General features: G+C 41.5%; 1 pseudogene; it reads left to right on the top strand.

The window, feature by feature from the left end:
- The first annotated feature begins 10,272 nt into the window (after positions 1-10,272).
- On the top strand, positions 10,273-11,087 carry LOC140507683 (BTB/POZ domain-containing protein 1 pseudogene; annotated as a pseudogene).
- Positions 11,088-22,282: the final 11,195 nt, after the last annotated feature.

A 22,282-nucleotide genomic window follows, 5' to 3' on the forward strand; every position in this document is an offset into this window, starting at 1 on the left:
TCTGAACTCTAAATCCCAAGATGTTAATCCGTTCTTAAGCCAATATTAGAACTTAGAACATGGAAAGTCAGAGCTGGAAAAATGCCTGAAAACAGAGGGCCAGAGCAGAAAGGACCTTAGATCATGGAATGCTAGAGGCAGAAGGGGCCTTAGAAATCCTGGGTTCAGCTCCCTCATTTGACTAAAATGGAGAGAAGCGAAATCACTGGTACACAACAAGGTAGGTGATATTGCTGGATCAGGAATCTGGACCTTCTGAATTCTGAAACAGAGCTCATTATCTGCCATTGCTCTATGTAGGATTTGATTCAGCAAAGTATGGCTTTTAAGAGCTAATTAACTGGCTTGAGGCAGCCAGGTGGTATACTGGACAAAGAGATGGATCTGGGATCAGGAAGACTTGAATTCAAATCTAGCCTCAACCTCTCCCCCCGCCCTGGGCAAATTGTTTTACCTCTATCTGCCTCAATTCTCTCAACCATAGAATGAGGATAATAATAGCAACTACCTATGGGGTTATTGTGAGATTCTGATGAGATAATATTTGTAAAGTGCTTAACACTGTACCTGGTACACAGTAGGTGCTTCATAAATGTTTATTTCCTTCCTTTAAGAGCTTAAAGGAACCTCCAAGATTACCTAGTCCCTGGACACCTAACATTCTGCAATAAGGCCCAGTGTGGGCTGCAAGACCCTATGGACTGTGGCACAACTGAAGGGGTGCACCCTTTACCATCAGTAACGATCTCCCCTGATTCAACCTCCCATAGCCCTTTGCTCCTTGGTGACCCACTTACCATGCAATTTTCGATGCTGTTGTTTATCTCCTTACTAGACTAAGTTACTTTAGGGTAGAGTCTCTGTCTTTTCAAACTTGTATCTCCAGCAGAGTCCAACACAATGCTCTGCATATAGTAGATGCTAAATAAATGTTTGTTATTCAGTTAGTGTATTATAAAGCACATCTGCACTATTCTGCTACTTGGTAACAAACTTTTTTTTTTTATTGTGTACTACGCGTAAGGTTTTGAGTATTACAATAGGACACAACTACAGGTGGTTGTTGTACTGAATGACATTATATTTGTTGTATGTCATTCCTTTATGATTGGCGCTGTGGGTATAAAGACAAAGCTGAGATCTAATCTTCACCTGACTACAGAGCTGTGCCCCCTCCCCTTGAAGTCAGTAGTGGCTGCTTCTGGGGTGGGGGGAAGGGAAAAGACAGGAAGTGATTTCCTCTGGAAAGGGCAGCAGAGGAAAGTTGACAGAGGGCCCAGCCCTTTCAGGGCCCAGTAAGATGAATGGCATGGAAGGCTGTGGAGGCGCCGGGCAGACTCATTTCTCTGCCAGAGCCAGGGATGCTGGAAGGAGAGCCAGAAGTGGAGAGAGGGTGTCAGAGCAGGGGTTGGCTGGGTTTATGAAAATCTACAATGCAAAAAACATTCTAGGGGATTGCTGGTGGTCAGCATCTGGCCTGAATAGCATTGTCTTTGTGCATCAAATTTAAATCTGCAGTACCAAGGAATGTCAGAAGTGGGAGGGACTTGAGACCATAGAGCACAAAATGTCATAGCATAGAATATTAGAGCTAAAAGGGACCTAGAACATGGAATGTAGTAGGTCAATCTAGAAGGGACCTTAGAACATAGACTGTCAGATCTGCAAGAACCCTTAGAACATAGAACACATAATGACATAACAGAATGTTAGGGCTAAAAGGGATTTTAGAGCATTAAATGTAGCACAGTTAATCTAGAAGGACTTCAGAACACAGAATGTCAGAGCTGAAAAGGATCTTTGAATATGAATGCCAGAGATAGGAGGCACCTTAGAACAGAGAATGTCTAAACTAGGGGGACCTTAAAACACACAATGACAGATATGGAAGGGACCTTAGAGATAATTTGGTTCAACTTTCTTGTTTAACAGAATAACAATAATAATATCTACCATTTATATGACTTTAAGGGGCACAAAACACTTTACATGTATTATTTTATTTGACCCTTACCACAGCCTAAGAAAATTGAAAGGAAGGAGAAGAAAAGCAATTTACCTCAAGTCACCTTGGTGTCCCATAGAGCCATAAAATGTCAGAGAGAAAGAAAACTTATTTTTTAAAAATTACTTATTACTTAGTTATTTTAAAAATTACTCATTATTACTTAGTTTTCAACATTCATTTCCACGAGACTTGGAGTTCCAAATTTTCTCCCCATCTCCCTCTCTGCCCACCCCAAGAATGCATTCTGATTACCCCTTCCCCCCATCTGCCCTTCCTTCTATCACACCCCTCCCTTCCCTTATCCCCATCTCTATTTTCTTGTAGGGCAAGATAGATTTCCATATCCCATTACCTGTATGTTTTATTTCCCAGTTGCATGTAAAAACAATTTTTAACATTCGTTTTTAAAACTTTGAGTTCCTACTTCTCTTCCTTCCTCCCTTCCCACCCATCCCTGCTGAGAAGGCAAGAAATTCGTTATATGTTATACATGTGTAGTTATGCAAAAGACTTTCATAAAAGTCATGTTGTGAAAGACTAACTATATTTCCCTCTATCCTATCCTGTCCCTGTTTATTCTATTCTCTCTTTGGACCCTTATCCCCTCTCAAAAGTGTTTACTTCTAATTATCCCTTCCTCCCATTTGCCCTCCCTTCTGTCATCCCCCCCCACCTCTCTTATCCTCCTTCTCCTCTACTTTTCTGTAGTGTAAGACAGATTTTCATAGCAATTTTAGTGTGCATGTTATGCCTTCTTTAAGCCAAATGTGATGAGAGTAAGGTTTGCTTATTTCCTCTCACCTTCCCTTCCTCCTCTTCACTGAAAAGGCTTTTTCTTGCCTCCTTTATGTGAGAGATAATCTGCCCCATTCTATTTCTCTCTTTTTCCTCTCTTATTCCTCTTTCATACCTTAATTTTATTTTTTTAGATATCATCCCTTCCTATTCAAGTCACCCTGTGCCTTGTGTCTATATGTATATAATCCCTCCAACTACCCTAATACTGAAAAAAGTCTCAAGAGTTACAAATATTATCTTTCACATACGAGGTAAACAGTTTAACTTTAGTAAGTCCCTTCTGATTTCTCTTTCCTGTTTACCTTCTAATACTTTTCTTTATTCTTGCGTTTTCTATTCAGCTCTGGTCTTTTCATCAAGAATGCTTGAAAGTCCTCTATTTCACTGAATGACTGTTTTTATCCTGAAGTATTATACTCAGTGTTGCTGGGTAGGTGATTCTTGGTTTTAACCCTAGCTCCTTTGACCTCTGCAATATCATATTCTGAGCCCTGGGATCCCTTAGTGTAGAAGCTGCTAGATCTCGTGTTATGCTGATTGTATTTCCACAGTACTTGAATTGTTTCTTTCTGGCTACTTGCAATATTTTCTCCTTGACCTGGGAACTCTGAAATTTGGCTACAATATTCCTAGGAGTTTTCCTCTTTCAGGAGGTGATCAGTGGATTCTTTCAATATTTATTTTACCCTCTGGTTCTAGAATATCAGGGCAGTTTTCCTAGCTCTTCTTTCGATCCTGGCTTTCAGGTAGTCCCATAATTTTTAAATTGTCTCTCTTGGATCTATTTTCCAGGTCAGTTGTTTTTCCAGTGAGATATTTCACGTTGGCTCTTATTTTATCATTCCTTTGGTTTTGTTTTATAATTTCTTGATTTTTCATAATGTCATTAGCTTTCATCTGCTCCATTCTAACACTGAAGGAATTATTTTCTTCAGTGAGCTTTTGGACCTCCTTTTCCATCTGGTCAATTCTGCTTTTTTAGGACATTCTTCTTCTCATTGGCTTTTTGGATCTCTTTTGTCATTTGGGTTAGTCTGTTTTTTAAAATGTTATTTTCTTCAGCATTTTTTGGGTCTCCTTTAGCAGGCCATTGACTTGTTTTTCATGATTTTCTTGCATCCCTCTCATTTCTCTTCCCAATTTTTCCTCTACTTCTCTTACTTGATTTTCAAAATCCTTTTGGAGCTCTTCCATGGCCTGAGACCAATTCATATTTTTCTTGGAGGCTCTGGATGGAGGAGTTTTGACTTTGTTTTCCTTTGTTTACATGTTCTGGTCTTCCTCCAGATACAGTGGTTCCTGTGGCCTCTGCTGCTGCTGCAGCTGCTGCAAGTTTCCAGGCCCGCTCTCCCTCTGCCAGCCTGAGGCTGGAGTCAGATCATTCTACTGTCTCATACAGGTCTCACAAGTTTTTTTCCATGGACCTTCCAATTTGTCCTCAGCATTTTGGGGTATGAGAGATTCAGTTGCCCTAAGACCAGCTCAGGTCCCCTCTGTGCTGCTGTGGCCCACACTGGACTGTGCTCTGTTCCAGCGAGGTGCTATAGAAATGTTTCCAATCTTCCAGGCTGTCTTGGGCTGTCTTGCTTCACTCTGTCATTCTGTGGGTTCTGCAGCTCCAGAATTTGTTTAGAGGCATTTTATACAGGTATTTGGCTGGGCTTGGGGGGAGTCCATGCTGTTCCTCCACCATCTTGGCTCCGCTCCTCAGAAAACTTACACAGTATCTAGCCTGAGCCTTTGCAGATGCCCGGAGAGGAGGAATAACTTGAGCACAGCAATACGATGAGGTAACCAGTTGTTGCGTTTGTACTTTGTTCTCAAAGAGGACCATGACATCAGGGAGGTGATGTCATGACTTGCAATTGACTTTGATTTGAGTGCAAAGTCACCAGCCTCACTTTCTCCTCCAAAGACATCCAGGTCCATTGGCCAGATATCAATCAGAACTGGAGATGGCCCAGCATGCAATGGGAGACCCTGCCTATTTTAGGCTAAGGTCTTATCTCTCCCTTTTTGTGAGATATACCCATTCAATGAATAGGCCTCCTTAAGTAGTTACTTAAGGGATGGTCCCTTTAATTAAAAAAAAAATCAAACCTCAGGGTTCCTGGGTAAAAGAGAAACTGTTACTATAGTATTTTCATTCACTCAGTGCAGGTGGGTGAGGCCTGTTGTCCAATCTATGAGCTCCAGAGGGAATTGAGCTTAAGGCTTTGTCTTTGGGCAAGAAATCTAGCCACTAAACCCAAAGGAAAAAACAGAGCTTTTGGCCATGCAAGGTTACCTTCCCCTGGGTAGAGCACCCCAAACAAGGAAAGAGAGGGGAGGGGAAGGAAGAGGAGGAGAAGACAGTAGAAGAGAGGTAACTGGTATTGGACTTTAGGTTTCCTGACTCCCCAGATCCAGCGATCTTTTAAAAATTATTTCCTCAGGACTGCTGCAAAGAAGGAGTCAAAGCCATCGTCCATGATGCCTGAAATTCTATAATTAGAATCATATCTTTAGTTCAACACATTGTCTTCAGGAGGCTCCTGTTAAAATTCATGTTTGTTATTTGGGATGGGGAGAAATAAGGGTAAAACATTAGGAATGACATCATCAAAGGATGGAACATGGAGTGGAGTGAAGGTACTGAGATGTATTTAACCTGGATGATCTACCCTAGAATGGGACTCCCATAGTAGGTAGTCATATTGTTAAAGATATAGTTTTAATTTTGTCTATTTATTGTTTGACCTTAGGCAAGTAATTTTTCCTCTTCCAGGCCTCAATCTCCATATCTTTGAAATGGAGATTGTTGTTATTCAATTGTGCCCAACTTTTTGTGACTCCATTAGGGATTTTTTTTGGCAAAGATACTAAAGCAGTTTGCGATTTCCTTCTCCAGTTCATTTTACAAATGAGGAAATGGGCAAACAGGGTTAAATGATGTACCCAGGATCATATTGCTAGTAAGTGTTTGAGGCTGAATTTCAACTCAGGTCTTCCTGATTCCAGGCGTAGTGCTCTACCCACTGTGCCACTTAGCTGCCCCAAATGGAAATAAATACCTCTGAACTACCTACCCCTAAACTATTTGTGGGATGAAATAAGATAATAGATGTAAAAATGCAGCTGCAACTGAAAATGACTGAACCACAGCAGCAAAATTATTAGCTAGAACAAAACTGCCGAGGTGGGAGATAGATCATGTATGAGAAATAGCAAAAGGTATAAGGTAAGGACTTCTTAACCGTTTGTGTGTCCTCAACCCCTTTAGCAGTCTGGGGATGCCCTTTTCAAAATAAGGTGCTCAAATGCATAAAATAAAGTAGGAGAACGGAGAAACCAATTGATTGAAATATAGTTCTCAAACTATTTTTAAAAGAGTTCACAGAGCCCAGATGTAGTTGACTGTCCTGTGTGGAGAGTGTGAGAAAGGGACTACTGTACAACAAAGTTAAAAAGGAGGAAATTTTAAAAGCCAAATGGAGGAGTTAGTATTGACTTGTCCAAGAGTAGGCAAGGCTATGAGATCATAAACCCTCCTCACCTGGCGATTGTTCTGTTAGCAATAACCTCTGACTAGGAAGCCTTGCTGCTCAGGATAGGCCTGAGGCCCAGCTGCGGCACCATCCATCTGGATTCCCTTCTCTGAGCTCAGATTCTAACATTAGCAAGACCTGGGGAGAAACTTCGGGAAGAGCCAAGAGCTAACAGAGCACCTCCGGCTTGGAGCCTGCTGGGAGCCAAGACCTTGAGCTGTGGAAGGGTTTGAGTTAGAAAGATGGTCGCCCAGAGAACAATTCTGGCCAGGAAATTCTGGCTTTGGTTCCTCTGATCCTCAGAGGATCGACCCATCCCACTTCCCAGCCTTGGCAGCCCTGAGTCCTGGCCTCCTTTCTTCTCTCCCTGAGCCCCAGCTCTGCATCTTCCCTTCCCTGACTTTTCCAATGCCCTCTTCCTGAGTCATACATAGCCTCATGGGAGTTAGAGGGGAGAGGAACTTTAGAGATATCCTCAAGACCTCCAAGGGAAGAGCTTTGCAAATCTTAAAGTGTCATGAAAATATGAGTGATTATCGTTATTGGAAGCCATATAATTAAATTGATTTAACAAGAATTTAAGTGCTATATAAACACAGGTAATTCTCATAATTGGGGCAGCTAGGTGGTGCAGTGGATAGAGTACTGGGCCTGGAATCAGGAAGACTCATCTTCTTAGGTTCAGATCAGGCCTTAGATACTTAGTAGCTGTGTGACCCTAGGCAAGTCACTGCACCCTGTTTGCCTCAGTTTCCACATCTGTAAAATGAGCTGGAGAAGGAAATGGCAAACCACTGCAGTACCTTTGCCAAGAAAACCCCAAATGGGGTCATGAAGGGTTGGACACAACTGACAAATACTGAATAACAACAATGATCATTTTTAGAAACCATATGATACAATATAATTATATATAATAATGTATAAGTATAATATTATAATTAAATGTGATATATAAATTACATTCATGTGACATAATTATATAAAAATATGATTATAATATAATAAATGTAATAACATCATAAGCAATAATTCAATTGATTCAAGAAGGATTTATTAAGTACATATTCTGTTTCAGGCTTTGAAGGTAAACACATTATTCTATAAAAGGAAGCTGAGAAGGGAGTGATTTACCCAATGTAAAATTTAGAATAATAATAGCTAGCTAGCATCTATATAGAACTTCACAAATAATATTTCATTCTATCTTTACAACTACTCTGGGTGGTAGGTACTATTATTATTCCCATTATCCAGATGAGGAAACTGAAGTTAATGGGGGTTAAGTGACACACAGTAGGTATCTGAGACTGGACTGGAACTTGAGTCTTCCTGGTTCCAGATCCAGTGCTCTGTCCCCTGTACCAGCTTGTCCGTTCCCTTGTCAAGGCCTACTGGAAAATATCTCAGGCTTCAAATTAGGAGAATAGAGTTTAAGGCCTTGCTCCCCTCTCTGCCTCACTCTATGACCTTGAACAAATAATTTCCCCTTGCTCAGTTTTCTTCATATGTAAAATAGGGGACTTGGATTAGATCAATAGTTCTCAAAGAGTAGCGCTAGCACCTCTGAGAATCTCCAATTCCCTTTAAAGGGTACTCAAGGTCAAAACTTTTTATAAGAATACCTAGACCTTTTCATTTCTAATATGGCAGATATACCCTACATAAACAAAAGCTTTTCTTGGGAGGATTCTCAACAATTTTTAAGTGTGTAAAGGGGTCTTAAACCAGAAAAATCAAGAACTGCTGGATTAGATGATCTCTCTAAGGCACCTATAAAGTCTAAATTCTATAATCATATGATTCCAACTCACATCCTATCACCAAACCTCAGTTTCCTCCTCTGTAAAGTGTTCTGCCTCCTTCACAGGTCTGCAGGATGACATATGGAAAGTTGTTCTAAGTTATTACACGAGTGATATGGTAGTATTATTGCCTTGCCTTTTCACTGACTGCTTCAGTCCACATTAATCTTTATGTATATATATATACACATAACTCTTTAGATCACTTGAAGAAGGGAAGATTTAGGAGGGGAAGTGAGCTCTCCTGCCAAATATTTAAAAGAGGCAGAAACTAGACAGGCTCTGCTTGGTCCCAGAGGGTAAAACTAGAGCCAGTATGGGGGGATGTTACAGGAGGTACAATTTTCTTTTCTGTAGAAAGAACAGTTTCTCAGCAATCAGAGCACCCCATAATGGAATAACTGTATGACTTTGTATAGCTGAGTCTCAGTTTCCTTTTCTGTAATATAAAGGAGTTTGACTAGGTCATAGAATCTAAGGGATGTTTTGGATCTAATTTAGCATGTAGTCCAACTCATGCATGACTAAGAGTCCTCTGGACTAAACAAGGGATCATCTGGCTTTGGCTTGAAGGCTTTCAATGAGAGGGGGCCCATTCCCTACCTTCCAAGGTAAACCCTTTAGCTATCTTTTTAGGAAATATTTCCTTGTGATTTTTATGCATCACTTCTAATTCTAGTTTCTGCAACCAGGAAGGACAAACCTAATCAAGTTCCTCTTTCATCTGACAGCCCTTCAAATTACATGACTATAGATATCACATGCAGGATTGGGAGATGGAATATTTCAAGAACAGCTAGGAGGCCAGTTTGGCTGAATGTAGAGTACATAAAGGATAGTAATAGGAAATAAACTTTGAAAAGGAAGGCTAGAGCCAGACTGAGAAATCTTAACTTCGAGGCTAAAGAATTTAGATTTTTAGATTTTTTTTTTTATCCTAGAAGCAATAGGAAGCCATTGAATATTTCTGAGTAAGGGAATGTTGTGGTCAGGCCTATGCTTTAGGATCAGAGAGAGGACTCTATTAGAGTAGTGAAAGTGAGAGGGGATGACTGTGATTGGAGAGAAAGGGATAGATGAGAGAGATGTGCAGGTAAAATGTTTTAGGCTTGACAAGTGATTGGACATGTGGTGAGGAGGAAGACTCAAGGATGAGTCTGAGGTTTCAAGCCTAGGAAATCAGGGGAATGACATTCCCTTAATAGAAACAGGAAATTTCAGAGGAAAGATGGATCAAAGAGGAGAAATTGGTGAATATATTGAATTTGAGATGTTGACAGAACTTTTATTTGGAATTGACCAGCAGGCAATTGGTGAGATAGGAATAGAGGTCAGTAAAGAGATTACAGCAGTGAATATACAGGTTTGGGAATCACTTGGGTAGAGATGGTAATTGAATCTATTGGGATAAATATAATTCCCAAGGTAGAGGGTGTAGGTTGGGGCCCAATATGGAGGCTTCAGGGATGCTTACCTTTAAAGGCTAGGTGGACAATAGTTCATCAAATGAGACTGGGAAAGATCATTCTGGTGGATAGAGGGAGATTCAACAAATAGCACCATCACAGAAGCAAGAAAGGAGAGAAATTTAGAAGAGGGGGTGATTGATAAGATCAAAAACTAGAGGAACAAAGGAAGATAAGGAATGTTAAATGGCCATGAGAATTGACACTCAAGACCACTGGTCAGTAAGAATGGCAGGGTCAGACTAATGTAGAAGTATGTTTAATATGATTGTATATGTATGGGCTATATCAGATTGCATACTGTCTTGGGGAGGGGAGAAAGGAAGGAAGGGGAGAAAATTTAAAACTCAAAATCTCCTGAAAGTGAATGTTGAAAACTAAAAATAATTTTTAAAAAAGAGTGATAGGGTCAGAAACCATATTATGAAGGGTTGCAAAGTGAGTGGGAGGGTGGGTTTGTTTGTTGATAGGAGAGGAGAAAGACTTTTTTTCCAGCCTTGGGTTTGTATAAAAATCCTCTTGTATTTCTCTAGAATCTTTGACCTTTCGTTACCTGTTTTTCATGTGGTGACATAACTACAGTCCAGGAAAGGAAAGTGACTAAGGTTAGAGGTAACAAGTAACAAAATTGACATTTGAATCCCTCTGCTTTAACTTCCAATGCACCTCTTGCCATGATGAGATTTCTTTATTCATATGAAGTTCATATTGGTCCAGTAACGGTCATGACAACTCTTTATATTGCTTAAAAAAAAAAGAAAGAAAGAAAAGAAAACAGGCAGTTCCAGCACATGGTGTGGGCTTTTTCACCAAACATCTTAGGGAAGATGATGCCTTTATGGTTCTCAGTCAGATATTATGTGTTGTTCTGGAAAGAGACACACAGTATTTGAGAAAGTCGACTCTTTGGAACAGTTGTTCTCTGGGCAAAAGTTAAATGTCAGAGGCAGCAGCTGCCAGTGACTTTTGCAAACAAACAGAAGGTGCCAGGAAAAGTGCTCTCATTAATCCACTTCCCACTGATACATACTGATGAACATACTACAGGTCCTACTCAATCTGGAACTTCATTAGACCGAGAAGTGGTAAATTTCTTGCTTCCTTTTATTATCAGTTCTAAAACCTGTGTTGAATACATTGATTGGCTGAAGTGCTGCCTCAGGGGAAAAGAATGCAGCATCAGTAGATTCCAGCAAGTCCCTGGGGATCAAATCAGGTACACAGTTAGTAGAAGAATCTCCAAAGTAGGATTTGGGTTATATAGATCTATTTATGCATCCACAGATTATCAAAAGAATATACAAGTAATTGAACATGAAACAAAAAACTCTATGACGAGATGATACTGGATTTAGTTGTGATGGGACAGCTAACTCTTTTAGGGTCATGTTTAAGGAACCTATTGAAAACTTACCCAGTACCTGCTATTCAGCCTGTGCAAGAGACAAAGGTTCAGATTCCCAGCATGGTACTAAAGGATTGAAGAAGGTTGTACGATGAAACACTTGCTTCAAGCAAGACAAAGTTTTCATTCTTTAGTTCTCCTGGTGATAATAATTGAGCACCAATAGAAGATGGACAAATACCAGAAATAATATTTTATACATAATTCACTTAATAAACACTAATCTGAAAGGCATAACTAACTAGTAGCTAATTTTAAAAAAGAGAAAGTGAAGATAGGAGGTGAAGATAATTCTTCCTAGGATTTTGTCAATGGAACGCCTAAGAATTTTGAGAACAAGGTAACATCAAGTGAAGGCTTTCTAAGGATGGATAAGATCTGGGCCTGCCTATAGACAAAGAGACAGGATGGATTACATAGTGAGAATGGAGGAAGCTCTCAGGACAAGGCTCAATGGACACTTGTGGAGGATGTTGTAGAAGAGAGTTGTTTTCAGATATTGTTTGGGCTGGGGCAGCTAGGTGGCTCAGAGCATAGGATACCAGATTTGGAGTCAGGAGGACCTGAGTTCAAATTTGGTCTCAGAAACTTACTAGCTATGTGACCCCGAGCAAGTAACTCAATTTTGTTTGCCTCAATTTTCTCACTTGTAAAATGATCTGGAGAAGGAAATGGCAAACCACTCCAGTGTCTTTGCCAAGAAAACCCCAAATGGGGTCATGAAGAGTCGCATATGACTGAAAAATGTCTAAACAACAATTGGTTGGGCTGGGTGACCACTAAGATCCCTTTCACTTCTGAAATTTTGTGATTCTATTGTAGTAATTGTTCTGACTTCACCATCAAAGAGCCAGGAACTAGGAGAGTAAATGCTTCAAAACAAACGCTTGTTACACTGAACCAAATGCAAGGAGATGGAGGAAGATGGGGGCATAGACACATGGTTATTTTCTGCTTTGGTCAACCCCTAATATACATATGGAAAGAGCCCTGGACTGAATGCCATGTACACAGAACAGTAAGCAACAGACAAAGAAATAGAAATAGACGGCAGATTCAAAAAGATACATACATATATATACGTACGTATGTATTTATGTATGTATGTATATTTAAGAGAGAGCAACAAGATATAGGAAGATAGATATATACATGTTGGTATTATTGTTCTTGTCATTTCAGTCGTGTCTGATTCTTCATGACCCCATTTTGGGTTTTCTTGGCAAATATATTGGACTGATTTGACATTTCCTTTTCCAGCTCATTTACAGATGAGAAAACTGAGGCAACCTGTGATAAGTGACTTGCCCAGGGTCACACAACTAGTCAGTGTTTGAGATCAGATTTGAACTCAGGTATTACTCTCTCTAGGCCTGGTGCTATCTAACTGTGCATATACATACATACATATATATATATGTATGTACATATATATATATAGAGAGAGAGAGAGATGATAGAGAAATAAGAGGAAGATACATACATGCAAACAGAGAGAGAGAGAGAGACAGAGGGGGGGGGGGGGGGAGAGAGGTATAAGTATGTTTTGAGATGTAGCTACTTGGAAGCCTGATAGACAAAGATCCCTGAACTAACTGGTGTGCAGAAGGAAGAGCAAACAGACCAGTCTGGTTACAACATGGAGTACATGAGGAAGGGTAACATGAGCTCTCTCTGGGAAGATAGGTTGGTGCCTTAATGCTTGCTTGCTGAATGAATGTCTTGCAATGCATATGAAGATTTGGAATCCCCAGCTTTCTCCAAAGCACAGCTCAGGTGTCAGTCACCTGCTACATGAAACCTTTCCTCATCCCTGCAGTTGTTCGCTCTTGGAATTACTTGGGATACCTCTTCATGTCCCTTTTATTTTCCCCTAGTGGAACTGCAGTTCCCAGAAGGCAGGAACTGTTAATTTTTTTTTTTTGTATTTCATTCCTAACAAGAAGGGACTGCCTTTTACTCAGAGAGCAGAGCAAAGGAGAGGATGGGGAGAGATGCAGAGGAAGTCTAGGGCAGATGGCCCTGGTATATCTAGTATCTTAGGAGGTGAGGTCATCTGAGGAAAGAGAGTGATAGGAGCTGGAGTGTCATCAGGGCCTTTAGTAGAGAGGAGAAGGCTAATGTGCAAAGCAAAATGGCCAAACCCTGAGGGATAAAAAGTTTTTTATGTGGTACTAAGGGTCCAGTTGTGTGGTACAATGGAAAAAACCCTGGAGTTGGAGTCAGAAGATGATTCAAATATTGGCTTTGCCTCTTAGTATTTATTTGATCTGAGGGACATCATTTCCCCTCTCGTGACCCACTTTCATAGAGTAACAAAGGACTGGCCAAAAGCCAGAGGATATGCAGAGTGCTTAGCTAATATGATCCTAATACAAGAATTTTCCCACATTCTATAACTGGTTCCATGATGCCAACGATGTAGTAAAAAAGAGGTACTTTTTCTTCCTGTGTGGTAGAGTTCTGGTGAGAGAAGAGATAATGCTATAAGGGGAAAGACTTTGGGTCCACCTCATCTGTGGCCATATGTCCTATGAATATGGGTCTTGGTTATAATCCTTGGTGTTCATTCTTTCATTTTAAGCAAAAGAGATTAGAGATGGAGGTCTTATGGAGCTCATAGTCTGTTGGGGAATAAGAGACAAACGTGCCTGTAATATACAATATTATGTAAATGCATAAGAGAGGAGTGAACCACAGACCATGTAAGAGTTTAGAGGGATGAAAGATGACTTCCTGGAGAAAATGGCCTTGGGACTGGGCCTTAAAGGTTAGGATGGACTTCAACAGGTAGAAAAGGGGGAGGAAGGACATTCTAGGCATAGAAGACATCAAAGACATTTCCTTTTCCCTCTGCCAGGAAATTTACCTCCTGACCTTGTAGGCAGATTTGTAGGGGAGGAAGAAGAGGTGAGGAGTGAGAGAGACCCAAGGGAAGCATGCCTCTTGATGACATTAGAAGGCACTTTTCCTATTCATCCATTCACAGATACACCTGGTTTTTCTCTTCACTGGTTTCTGGGGAAACCCTCCATTCTTTTCATTAATACAGACTCTACCCTAGTTCAGCCCTCACTGCCTTTTGACTAGACTATTGTAAGAGCCTCCAGTGTAGTGGATAGCTGTTTGCATGCTGTCACATTAGAGTGTGAGCGCCTTGAGAGCAGGGATTATTTTCACTTTTCTTTGTATCCCCAATTAGCATAGTGCCTACTAGCGCCCTGCCTTGAGCAGAGCAGGCCCCCAGGGAACCTTTGCTGAATTGAATTAAACTGATCTCCCTGTCTGTAGTCTGTTCTCCTCCAATCCATCCCACAGGGATTGTCAGACCTAGCTTCCTAAAGCTCAGCTCTAATCTTGTTCCTCCCCTGCTTAAGCACCCCTCGCCACCACTGACCCCTCATTGCCTATTAGACAAAACCTGATTTCCTCAGTGTGGTGTTCAAGGTCTTCCATATTCTGACTCAAGTCTGCCTTTCTAGGTTTATTTCCTACCACTGCCCCTTTATACACTCTAAGCCCCAGATAAACTATTTGATCCATTGTCCCTGACTGACAGATCAACCAGCTCCCTCCATGATCCTTCTGGCCTTTTGACCTTGGACAACATTTTGTATTTCTCTTATGCACTCAAAGACTTAATTTTATTTTGTCTCTGCCTGTGTCTTATCTTCCTCCTAGATGGTAGGCTACATGAGAGCAGAGAAATACCTTATTCAGCCTTCTATCTCCTCCAAGCCCTAGTTCAGGGTTCTGAAGACCATAAGTGATTAGCAAAGTTCAGGTCTATGATTTCAAGATCCTGTAATTCTATGATGCTAAAATCTAACATTCTGTGGGGACAGGAAGAGGTCTTCTTGATTTCCCTGTAATCGTGCCAGCTAAGGACCACGTACTTTACCTATTTGTGAGACTGCTCTAGTCCCCAAAGGCAGAATTCCTGGAAGCAGTTCTATCAGTTTTCCCAGGATGTCCATCTTAGTACCTATTCTTTGGAAACACTATGAGGGTTCACACACCACCCACTGTGGAGGTTGGGTCATCTAGTGACAAGGCAAAGACAAGAACAAAGCACTTTGGATTCCTGGATTTCCCTTTGACCACAAGGCCCAGACTGCCATTGCTGGATGATGGTTCTTCAGTTGCTGACTCCATGGTTATGTCCTTTTCTCAGGCTAGGGTCCAGGTTTTTTGCTGGAGCTACCTTGTACATGCTCATGATAGCTGATTGCTAAATTTTCAACGTGAGCATTTTACACCTCAGAAATCAGCAAATGCTACATGTCAGAGCTAATTTATTATTTTATTGATTGGCTAGACCTAAGAAAAAGTTGGAGAAAATAATAATAATAAATTTATTATATAATATATTATATTATAATTATATATAACATATAACAAAATATATATAATAAAATTGATTAAATAATTAATCATTATTAAGATTAAATTTAAAGCATGTTGTATGTACATTTATTTTTGAGAGCCAGTTGTTAAACATTTACCAAGTGTACCTCTGGCTATAAGGTTTCCTGTAACTGTTGCTTAAAATCTTTGTGACTGACTATAGGCCAAGAGAACAGAGTGTAATATTAGCAATAAAGCAAGAGTTAATGAGCATGCCCAATCCTTTATTTCTCTAGGTGCTATAGGAATTCCCCAGAGATAACTTCTGGTTCCATCTATACCCCCATATCTCCATTCATTCATTGGTTCATCTATCCATCCATCCATCCATCCATCCATCCATCCAGTATGGCAAAACTGAAAGACTTGAACATGATATAGTAGATAGAATACTGGATTTTGGAATCAGGAGCCCTAGGTTCAAATCCAAGCTTTTATACTTTCTGATTGTGTGATCATAGGGCAAATTATTTAACTTATTTGAGCCTCAGCTATTCCATCTTAGAATGGAGATACTGGTACTTACACTACCAACTCCACAGAGTTTTGATGGAAAAAGAATGCTTTTTGGGGGAAATCTTGAAGTAAGTGCTACAGCAGTATGAATTATTTCTCCATCTATGGAGGCAATCATTTCTGCCCTGTCTTCAAGTATCTGAAGAGCTAAAATCCATGGGGAAGGAGTGGGGAAGGGGAATAAGGAGGAGAGAGAAGTTACAGAGAAGCAGATTTAGTCTTGACGTAAAGAAAAATTTCCTAACAATTTAGAGTTGTCCAAAAGTGAAATTGGTCAGTTGTGGTTCATAGTGAGTTCCCACCACTGGTGGGATGAATCTATGTCAGAGTTGCTATAGATGAGGTTCTAGTTCAGGTACAGATGGGACTGGATGTTCTATTGGGTCCCTGTGACTGTGGGAAAGCTACATAATCCTGCTTACCTCAGTTTCTTCATCTGTAAAATGAGCTGGAGAAGGAAAGGGCAAACCACTCCAGTGTTTTTGCCAAGAAAACCCCAAATGGGGTCACAGAGAGTCGAATGTGTCTGAAAAACGACTGAACAACGCCAACAAGAAAGACCTAATTCAGGTCAGTCTTGTGAGTCAGGCTCAGGACTGGAATGTAATGAGGCACTTGTGGCCCATAAAATATTTAACAAAGAGAAACTTACTCGACCACAAAAAAAGATGGATAAGGATAAACAGTAATTCAGGTGGAATCAGAGCTCCCCTCTGCCTCTGCTTCTATCTCAGTTGTAGTATCCCATCAGAGAGGCCTGTTGACTCACTCAGGGAAGGATATTTATCAAGACTGAGGCATCCTGACTCCTCCTAGGCTGGGCCTTTTATACCTCAGGCAGCCAGGGAGCCCTAATAATAATAGCCACCAATTCAGGTCTTAATTCTTCAGGCAAGACAATTCTGAGAGTGGCCTCCCCCTCACTTTAAAGAAAAGCCAGATCTTTCAAATTCTTTGATAATAGTAATGACAACAACATTTCTCTAACAATTTACTATCTACAAAGTGTCTTTTTTTCCTCACTAGAGCCCTTTAAAATAAGTAGAATATTAGATCCTTGAAGGAATGACTGGGTCTGGGTCATTTCATTTTAATATCTCCAGGACTGAGAACAGGGTCCTGTGCATAGGAGAAAGTTAATAAATACTGATTGACTTCAGAACAGGTATCACTATTCCCATTTTACAGGACAGAGAGTACAGGTTCACGTAGGAGAGCTGATTAGTCCGAAGGTCAGCAGTAGTCAGCAGCAGATCGAGGTAAGATGGGAGCCCAGATATCCTGATTCCATAACCAGTGTTGTTGGGTTCCCCCCCACACACACTGCTGCTCATGCTGGCAGAGTTTCTGGTCAGCAATGAGGTGTTACCCTGGGCTGCCTTGAGGGCCCTAATCAGCTGCTGACAAAGCACCTGAGTTGCAGGTGAAGGCCAGGGACTGTACTTTTCAGCACTCCTGACTCTGGAGGGGAGAGGAGGCTTACTCAGGGCATGCAGAGGCCAACAGCTGGATTCTCATTCCTTGCAGTTCTGTGCCTGTAACCTTCTCCTGGCCTCTCCAACAGTACATAAATATTCACTGGCCCCAGAGGGGGGTGGGGAAGGAAACTCACTTTCCAATGGGCCTGGCTCCCTCCCATTTTCCAATGGGCAGAATTCATGCTTTATGGTATTTGGACAGTATGCAGGACACTTTCCTCATTGCCCCTTGAACCCATGATGCTCATACCTGTCTCATTCTTAACAACAAGAACAAGTCCTTGCTTTTGCAGAGTTTTCTGTTAAAAAGCACTTTACAATAGCCTTGCAAGATGGGTAGTGAACAATTATCTCCCTCTCCACTACTACTCTCCCCTATTTTAGAAAAGAAGAAACTGAGGCCTTAGCTTTGTGATCTAGGGCTCTCCCTCTAAAGCTCTGCCACCTCTTCTGAAAATGCAGAGAATAACACCTGTCCTATTTTCTTCATGGGCACATAGATTTGACTTGGAAAGGTTCTTAGAAATCATCCAGCCCAAATGTGTTATTTTACAGAAAAAGAAACTGAGGCTGAAAGAGTTATTCAAGGCCACAAGTATGGAAGCTGTAGAAATGCCTCTGTTCTTTGGATCTTGTCACACTTCCAATCTTGTTATCAATCTACAAGTCTCTTCTGAGCTGAAAGCTTGCCCTACTGGGTATCAAGAAACCCAAATTCAAGCCATGAAACTACGTTGCACTATCTGTAGGACCATAGGCAAGTCATTTCCCCATTCTGGGCGTCAGTTTCTCCCTCTTTAAAAAGAGGGGGGTTGGGCTAGATGACTTTTAGGTTCCCTTCTGTCTCTGACATTTTATGATTCATGTCTGATCTTGGACTAGTTAATGCTCTGGGGGCAAAGGTAGGAGGTAAATTTTGAAATGTCAGAATTGGAAGGGACTCTAGGAATGATCTAGTCCACCTGCACCCTCTAACACATACACAAGCACACACGCATACATATTCTCTTTATTAGTGGGCAACCTAAGGTCTACTGAATAGAAAGGATTTTTACAGGGTCCAGTGACCTTCCTTGTGTGAGATCTCATTGTTCAGAAGATAATCTGGGGCAGATGGGAGATAAAGAAATGCTCTATTTATTGTCATACTCCCTTCAGATCATGAGTCCTCTGCCTGGAGAGAAGTTGAATAAGGAGCCTGCACCTCCTACTCCTCATCCTCCTCCCAGGATGCAGCTGGGCACTCAGCAGGCATTTCAAAGAGAACACTGACAGAGCACTGAATGACTTTTAAGTTGATTTTTCCTGCTCAGTCCCATCTCAGAGGCAGCTACATGTCACTAGTAGTACTGTTGGCAGATCTGAGTGTAAATGCAAGTTGGGCAACATTAGGAAAGTCTTTCCTCACTCTAGACCTCTCCATAAAATGAGAGGAAGAATGATTTCTACCATTCCTTGTTCCTATCCTTCCAGATCTGAGTTTCTGTTCTGAGGCCCCTCCCAGCTTTGACATTCTGTGTTCCAAGGCTTCTGTCAGCTCTGATATCGATATTCTAAGAGCCCTCCCTGCTCTCATACTCTGTGTTCTAAGGCTCCTTCCAGCTCTCAAGTTTTCTTTTTAAAGGTCCCTCCTAGCCCTGATAGTCTATGGTCTAAGATTCCTTCTAGTTCTAACAGTCTATGTTTTACCTTCAACCCTGTGTACTTTCCTATCTTTTTGGATGTGCCCTCCCCAAGGTTCAGGGCCCCAGAGGTCTCATCACCTTTCCATCTCTGATAGTCTAGATTCTGTGTTCTAAGGTACTTCCCTGCTCTCAAATTTTTGTTCTAGGGTTCCTTCTCTCTCTGACATTCAGTGGTCATGGAGTCATGGATTTACATCTGAAAGGGACCTTAGAGGTCAGCTAATCAACCCCTTCATTTTTATAGATGATGAACTGAGGCCCAAGGAGCTTGAGTGACTTATCCTGTGCCACACAGGAAGTAAGTGGCCATGTTGGAATTCAAAACTAGGTCTTCCGAGTCCAAGTCCAAGCACCCTTTCCTCTGTACCACACACTGCCTCCATCTTTACCTTCCTGTGTTCTGAGGTCCCTTCCAGTGCTGATATCTTTGGCTTGTGGATTCTTTGACAGTGCCCAGGCAGACAACATCTTTCCTACCCAAAGAGCAGTGATGCCTCTGTTCCTGCTGGCTGCTCACTCTCCACCTTTATGTACTTTCCTGCGGTTGCTCTCACTCAGGCCTCCCAACAGACTGTCTTTTCAGATCTACAGCCCCTATGGGCTGGCCCCACAGCCTGGGCTTCTTCATCTTTCGAGGAAACTCAGAGACAAACTATTCCTTGTCTACCTCTCTGCTTTTAACCTTAGTCCAGAGAAGCCCCCAAATTTCAGGGTGAATACAGGTCTAGATTATGGGCTCTCTTTGGGACCCAGAACAACAGGACATCTTTGAAAGGGGGCCTTCTCCTGCTCACTCATCAACCCCAAGGGTGTGTCCCGCCCAGGAAACCTCAGATGCAGGCTGGTAGCCAAGCCAAGCCACAGGGACTGTCTGGGAGTCTGAATGAAGCTTGGCCTCAGACTACACATGGGACAGGATATAGGTTGTTATTTGGACAGCAGATTTGTCAAGTGGATGAATCATAAGATCATGAAATCACAGGATGTCAGAGTTACATGGGGCCCTAGCATTCATTAAGCCTTGTTTTACAAATGAGAAGAAAAGACCCAAAAAAGGCAAGTGACTTTCCCAAGGTCATTATAAGTAGCAAGTTTCAAAACCAGCATGGGGAGATTTAAAATCTTTATCCATCCATCCATCCATCCATCCATCCATCCATCCATCCACCAAATCCATTCTTTCACCTATCCATCCATTCATCTATCCATTTATTTATTCATTCATCTATCCGTCTATCTACCCATCTATCCACCTATCTCTCCATCTGTATTTTATGAGAGTTGACAGGAGGATATGTAAGGAGCCTTGAAGTTAGAGGATCTGGGTTTGAGTCCTCTGTAGCTGAGTTGGCCACAGTAAGTTATTTAATTTCTTTGAGGCTTAGCTTTCCCATCTTTAAAATAGGGATAATAGTCACTTTGTTTCACTGTTAGGCTCATCCTGAGGAAACTGCTTTGTAAACTGTAAAGCCTTATAGAAATGATAGCTATTATTTTAATGGCAGCCAGATGATTACCAGCTTCTGGTGTTCTACTATTCCTCCTTCCATCTTCTTGCTGGCCCCTAGTTAAACTCAACACTGGGAAAGACATTAAATATACTCATTTGCATTGAGACTTATATAACTGATAAGGTTTAATTTACGACAATTCCTGGGGGGGCGTGTAAAGAAAGTCTCATTTTAAAAGTTTAGAGGGTAAATGGAATAAAGTGTTAATGGTAGAGATTGAGCTACTAATGGCAGATGGGGGGTAGGGGAATGATAACAAGCTAGAGAGTATCCTGAGGAGGGTGACCAGAGGAAATGAACAAACATTAAGAAAATAGAGATGGATAGGCTGGAGAAGAAAAGTCTCTGGAAGACTTAATATTGCCGTTCAGTATGAGGGAGTATCCTGAAGAAGGAGATTGGCCCCGGAAGACAGAACCAAAAACAAGGAGGGGCAGTACAACTCTTTATGGCCCTTTCCCTTTCTGAGTCTCTATTTCCTTGTCTTTGGAGTGAAACGATTGGACTAAGCAACTCTAAGTAGGGGAGTTTGATTTCAGTTCAACAGAATGTAAGCTTCTTGAGGACAGGGACAGTCTCACTTTTGTGGTGATTTCTTTAAAATCTTGCGCAGCGCCTCGCACATAGTAGGTATTTAATCAATGCTTATTGATTGAGAGACAACATGGTGTAGTGGATAGGATCCTGGTCTTGAAGTCAGTAAGACCTGGGTTCAAATTCCTAGCTGTGTGACACAGGACAAGCCATGGAAACCTTGGGCGCCTCATCTGTTCAGTGAGATGGTTGGACAAAGCGCTATCCAACGTCCCACAGCAATAGAAAGAGCTGTCCAACAATGGGCTTTGTTGCTGCTGAAGAATGAATTCTCTGTCACTCTTGGTATCCAAGTAGAATCAATCCCCGTCAGAAAGTATAAAGTCTTATGCTGGGTGACCAGGATTAAATGCCCTATTCGGTTTGTTCTAGCTCTGGGATCCAAGGACCCTATGAGTCTGTGAAGGAGAAGCCAGTTCTTCCTTTTCCCGCTTCCCTGTCTGATCCTTTCTAGGTAAGTGATCTTGGGCAAGCTAGCTCTTTTCTATCTTTGATTCTCAGGTACCTCATCTGTAAAATGGAAACAGTCACACCCATCTCATTAGGATTGTCATAAGGAAAATACTCTATAAACCTGAAAGCTCTGTGAATTATTCCACCATGCATCTCACCAGCTCCTTACCCTAAGTTTGGTCATCAAAGTTTGGGCAGCGAGAACAGTCCGTAAAGCTTGAAGTACCCACTCACAACACCTTTTGTAGACTAGAGAGGCTTCGTCGTCTAGGGAGGTTACTTCTGGGGACCAGCTGCTTTTTCAATGTATAACCAATAGGTGGCAGAGTAGTCTAGGCCATCCAAATCTCCTGGGGAAAGAGCAACCAGTATCCCTCCATCCCCTGCTCTCTACCTGTGGACCTTGAGTGTAGGAGGTACTTTGTAGGAGGGAGATACCCATGGGGTATCTCCCTCCTACAAAGTACCTCCTTCCCTTCACAGGAGTCCTTCCACTCAACCTAGCTTATTTAATTTGTAGTAGAGAAGGCTTGGCAGAGGGAGAGGGATGTGATTACTGTCTTCCATATGTGAGTAGTTGTCATGGGAGCTAAATATTATTATCCTCATTTCTAGCTGAGGAAACTGAA

This window comes from Notamacropus eugenii, chromosome 5, assembly GCF_028372415.1.
Source record: "Notamacropus eugenii isolate mMacEug1 chromosome 5, mMacEug1.pri_v2, whole genome shotgun sequence".
In the NCBI taxonomy this organism is placed as follows: domain Eukaryota; kingdom Metazoa; phylum Chordata; class Mammalia; order Diprotodontia; family Macropodidae; genus Notamacropus; species Notamacropus eugenii.